This window comes from Oncorhynchus clarkii, unplaced genomic scaffold (assembly GCF_045791955.1).
Source record: "Oncorhynchus clarkii lewisi isolate Uvic-CL-2024 unplaced genomic scaffold, UVic_Ocla_1.0 unplaced_contig_13971_pilon_pilon, whole genome shotgun sequence".
Classification (NCBI taxonomy): Eukaryota; Metazoa; Chordata; class Actinopteri; order Salmoniformes; family Salmonidae; genus Oncorhynchus; species Oncorhynchus clarkii.
Genome location: NW_027258125.1, coordinates 113,283 through 119,282, shown reverse-complemented (window position 1 = coordinate 119,282; position 6,000 = coordinate 113,283). Strand labels below are relative to the sequence as shown.

The 6,000-nt window shown below is 45.1% G+C and overlaps 1 pseudogene; it reads left to right on the top strand.

Annotated features, from left to right (window-relative positions):
- The first annotated feature begins 1,973 nt into the window (after nucleotides 1-1,973).
- Nucleotides 1,974-6,000, top strand: part of LOC139395738 (globoside alpha-1,3-N-acetylgalactosaminyltransferase 1-like) — a 42,519-nt pseudogene continuing 38,492 nt past the window's right edge.

Here is a 6,000-nt window from a genome sequence, read left to right as displayed (position 1 = left end):
CTCTACACTCTAACCACTAGGCTACCTTGCCGCCTCTACACTCTAACCACTAGGCTACCCTGCCTCCTCTACACTCTAACCACTAGGCTACCCTGCCTCCTCTACACTCTAACCACTAGGCTACCTTGCCGCCTCTACACTCTAACCACTAGGCTACCTTGCCGCCTCTACACTCTAACCACTAGGCTACCCTGCCGCCTCTACACTCTAACCACTAGGCTACCCTGCCTCCTCTACACTCTAACCACTAGGCTACCGTGCCGCCTCTACACTCTAACCACTAGGCTACCCTGCCTCCTCTACACTCTAACCACTAGGCTACCCTGCCACCTCTACACTCTAACCACTAGGCTACCGTGCCGCCTCTACACTCTAACCACTAGGCTACCCTGCCTCCTCTACACTCTAACCACTAGGCTACCCTGCCACCTCTACACTCTAACCACTAGGCTACCCTGCCTCCTCTACACTCTAACCACTAGGCTACCCTGCCTCCTCTACACTCTAACCACTAGGCTACCCTGCCTCCTCTACACTCTAACCACTAGGCTACCCTGCCTCCTCTACACTCTAACCACTAGGCTACCCTGCCACCTCTACACTCTAACCACTAGGCTACCCTGCCTCCTCTACACTCTAACCACTAGGCTACCCTGCCGCCTCTACACTCTAACCACTAGGGTACCCTGCCTCCTCTACACTCTAACCACTAGGCTACCCTGCCTCCTCTACACTCTAACCACTAGGCTACCCTGCCTCCTCTACACTCTAACCACTAGGCTACCCTGCCTCCTCTACACTCTAACCACTAGGCTACCCTGCCTCCTCTACACTCTAACCACTAGGCTACCCTGCCTCCTCTACACTCTAACCACTAGGCTACCCTGCCTCCTCTACACTCTAACCACTAGGCTACCCTGCCTCCTCTACACTCTAACCACTAGGCTACCCTGCCACCTCTACACTCTAACCACTAGGGTACCCTGCCTCCTCTACACTCTAACCACTAGGCTACCCTGCCGCCTCTACACTCTAACCACTAGGCTACCCTGCCGCCTCTACACTCTAACCACTAGGCTACCCTGCCTCCTCTACACTCTAACCACTAGGCTACCCTGCCGCCTCTACACTCTAACCACTAGGCTACCCTGCCGCCTCTACACTCTAACCACTAGGCTACCCTGCCGCCTCTACACTCTAACCACTAGGCTACCCTGCCTCCTCTACAGTCTAACCACTAGGCTACCCTGCCTCCTCTACACTCTAACCACTAGGCTACCGTGCCGCCTCTACACTCTAACCACTAGGCTACCCTGCCTCCTCTGCACTCTAACCACTAGGCTACCCTGCCTCCTCTACACTCTAACCACTAGGGTACCCTGCCTCCTCTACACTCTAACCACTAGGCTACCTTGCCGCCTCTACACTCTAACCACTAGGCTACCCTGCCACCTCTACACTCTAACCACTAGGCTACCCTGCCTCCTCTACACTCTAACCACTAGGCTACCCTGCCACCTCTACACTCTAACCACTAGGCTACCCTGCCACCTCTACACTAACCACTAGGCTACCCTGCCGCCTCTACACTCTAACCATTAGGCTACCCTGCCTCCTCTACACCCTAACCACTAGGCTACCCTGACGCCTCTACACTCTAACCACTAGGGTACCCTGCCTCCTCTACACTCTAACCACTAGGCTACCTTGAATGAGGCTTTGCCCACACCACATCCAAGGTAATTTAAGGATAATGTAAGGATAATGTAAACTTGTGCAGCTCATAATTTGTAGCTCGACTCAACTAAGCTGGATCCCCATTTTCAGTAGCTCATTGCATTATTGCGTTGCGTATAAATTAGGCTGCAAATCTGATGTAGAAGAAAAGCAGCGTGAGCAGCACATTTTGTGTAATAAGGCCTTTAAATGTTTTCATGACAGACTTGAATTGATTTTCTCCTCTCTTCCGAAAGGTATGTTCACTACAGCTTCTTCAATGAAAGGCTCAATGGGTAAGATCAAGTTTCTGTTAATTTATTACACCCTAATGATGCTATAATGTGATATGGATTTTCTGATTGATTCATATTCACAGGGTTTGGTTTGACTCTTCCAACAGAGATATCCCAGTTGATGAGGACCAGAGGAACACCAGGTTAGTTGATATGAACTTTGAAATCCTTCCAACAAGTCATGATACTTGGTACTTCTAAACGCTCTTTCCTATTTCCTTAATGTTACCCGTTAGATCATTTACAGAGATAACATAACAGAGATGTACTGTACACAGTTACTAGTGGTGGGCACCAATAAGGATATGAACAAGTCATATTGTGGTATTGGTTCATCATTGCTGTTAAGGAAGTCACACCGCTTGCTCAGTGAGTACCAGTTCCTCCTAATTCGGCTCACACCAAGACTGGAGCCAATTGGACGTAAGATTCTCTAAAATGCCGTTTGAGGCGGCTTACGGTAGAGAAATTAACATTTTCTGGCATCAGCTCTGGTTGACATTCCTGCAGTCAGCATGTCTATGGCCTTTTATTGTCCCCAGCAGAAGGTGCACCTGTGCAATGATCACGTTGTTTAATCAGCTTCTTGATATGCCACACCTATCAGGTGAATGGAGTATCTTGGCAAATGAGAAATGATCACCAACAGGGATGTAAAGCTTTTTGGATCATTTCCTGTATTTTTTTTTCAGCTCATGAAACACGGGACCGACACTTTACATGTTGCGTTTACACACTGAGTGTACAAAACATTAAGGACACCATGTCTTTCCATCCATAACATAGACTGACAGGTGAATCCAGGTGAAAGCTATGATCCCTTATTGATGTCACTTGCTACATCCACTTCAATCAGTGTAGATGATACTATCGAGCATTTCACACACATTGTCTAAATACTGAATGTTAGCACTTGGTGACCTATAGAAATATCCCTAAAAGGCTTTAGATGAGGCAGGTAAACCTGCAACCTCTTCAATAACACTGGACATGAGATATTCTCTAAACATTACAGGGAAATGGCTCTAAATAGATAAAGCAACACCTCCCCCATAAGCATTCCTGTCTCTTCTGTAGATATTATATCCCTGTATTGCTACTGCGGGATCATTAAAGGAATGATCTACGTGAGTCTCATAAATGGCTAATATAAAGAATGTTATCTGATGTTAGCAAGTTACTGATTTACGGAATCTTATTTCTAAGGCTACATGTACAGTGTATTCAGGAAGTATTAAGGCCCCTTGTCCTTGGACACATTTTTATTTAATTACAGCCTCATTCTAAAAGTAAAATAATGGAATTAAGAAATATATGGGTATTATGATTAGCATTGTCAGAGTGGCATTGACTAAAATACAGTAGAATAGAATACAGTGTATACATATAAAATAAAGTATACACATATGAGATGACTAAAACAGTATGTAAACATTATTAAAGTGGCCAGTGATTCCATGTCTATGTCTATGGGGCAGCAGCCTCTAATATGCAGGGTTGAAGGGTTGAATAACCAGGTGGTTGTTGGCATAGATAATAGTTACAATAGATTCAGTATGTGTATTATGTATCTGGTTTCCGAGCCGGTCACGGGTGCACCTCAGCCACGCTCAAGGTACTAAACGATATCATAACCGCCATCGATAAAAGACAATACTGTGCAGCCGTCTTCATCGACCTGGCCAAGGCTTTCGACTCTGTCAATCACCATATTCTTATCGGCAGACTCAGTATCCTCGGTTTTTCTAATGACTGCCTTGCCTGGTTCACCAACTACTTTGCAGACAGAGTTCAGTGTGTCAAATTGGAGGGCATGTGGTCCGGTCCTCTGGCAGTCTCTATGGGGGTGCCACAGGGTTCAATTCTCGGGCCGACTCTTTTCTCTGTATATATCAATGATGTTGCTCATACTGCGGCCGATTCCCTGATCCACCTCTACGCAGACGACACCATTCTGTATACTTCTGGCCCTTCCTTGGACACTGTGCTAACTTACCTCCAAACGAGCTTCAATGCCATACAACAGTCTTTCCGTGGCCTCCAACTGCTCTTTAACGCTACTAAAACCAAATGCATGCTTTTCAACCGTTTGCTGCCTGCACCAGCACGCCTGACTAGCATCACCACCCTGGATGGTTCCGACCTAGAATATGTGGACATCTATCAGTACCTAGGTGTCTGGCTAGACTGTAAACTCTCCTTCCAGACTCATATCAAACATCTCCAATCTAAAATAAAATCTAGAATCGGCTTTCTATTTCGCAACAAAGCCTCCTTCACTCACGCCGCCAAACTTACCCTAGTAAAACTGACTATCCTACCAATCCTCGACTTTGGCGATGTCATCTACAAAATAGCTTCCAATACTCTATTCAGCAAACTGGATGCAGTTTATCACAGTGCCATCCGTTTTGTTACTAAAGCACCTTATACCACCCACCACTGCGACCTGTATGCTCTAGTCGGCTGGCCCTCGCTACATATTCGTCGCCAGACCCACTGACTCCAGGTCATCTACAAGTCCATGCTAGGTAAAGCTCCGCCTTATCTCAGTTCACTGGTCACGATGGCAACAACCACCCGTAGCACGCGCTCCAGCAGGTGCATCTCACTGATCATCCCCAAAGCCAACACCCCATTTGGCCTCCTTTCCTTCCAGTTCTCTGCTGCCTGTGACTGGAACGAATTGCAAAAAATCGTTGAAGTTGGAGACTTTTATCTCCCTCACCAACTTCAAACATCTACTATCTGAGCAGCTAACCGATCGCTGCAGCTGTACATAGTCCATCGGTAAATAGCCCACCCATTTTTACCTACCTCATCCCCAAACTGTTATTATTTATTTACTTTTCTGCTCTTTTGCACACCAATATCTCTACCTGTACATGACCATCTGATCATTTATCACTCCAGTGTTAATCTGCAAAATTGTAATTATTCGCCTACCTCCTCATGCCTTTTGCACACAATGTATATAGACTTTTTTTCCTACTGTGTTATTGACTTGTTTATTGTTTACTCCATGTGTAACTCTGTGTTGTTGTCTGTTCACACTGCTATGCTTTATCTTGGCCAGGTCGCAGTTGTAAATGAGAACTTGTTCTCAACTAGCCTACCTGGTTAAATAAAGGTGTTCTCAACTAGCCTACCTGGTTAAATAAAGGTGTTCTCAACTAGCCTACCTGGTTAAATAAAGGTGTTCTCAACTAGCCTACCTGGTTAAATAAAGGTGAAAAATAAAATAAATAAAAAATACTGTATAGCCATCATTAATCATTGTCTTTTTATTCACACAGTCTGAGTAAGTCCAAATTCAGGACAGAGAACAGAACATCATCTCTCCAGAAAGGTGTGTATCAGTATATTCAGGAGCAGAGAACAGAACATCATCTCTCCAGAAAGGTGTGTATCTGTATATTCAGGAGCAGAGAACAGAACATCATCTCTCCAGAAAGGTGTGTATCAGTATTTTCAGGAGCAGAGAACAGAACATCATCTCTCCAGAAAGGTGTGTATCAGTATTTTACTGTGCCATCATTCACCATTTGGCTGGCTACCCAAACTTCATGCTACTGGCCAAACTCTACACCACGCCCACGGACGTTAGTTTCTTCTCCGCAATGCGTCTGACTGAATACGTCCGCGACGATTTCTCGAACAAAAACACATTTGAACTTTTTTTTAAATTAGTGGAATCTCCATGTATATTTGAATCTACGTGGTTTCACCCATGAATGTAAACATGAAGTTTATGGAGAACTGATTCGGGGCGGTTGGTAATTAGGTAGTGGTGTGTTCTCCAGTGGCTGTGGGATTTAGTTATGTTAATTAAGACTAAATTAAGACTAATCTAATTAAGACTAAATTAGAGGTTGACTGTGATTGATGTCTGTTTACAACAGATTATGTAATGTCAGGTCAAACACGGGAGTCGTGATCTATCACCCCAATGTCAAATTACACATATGTAGTGTCTATATTATTAAAC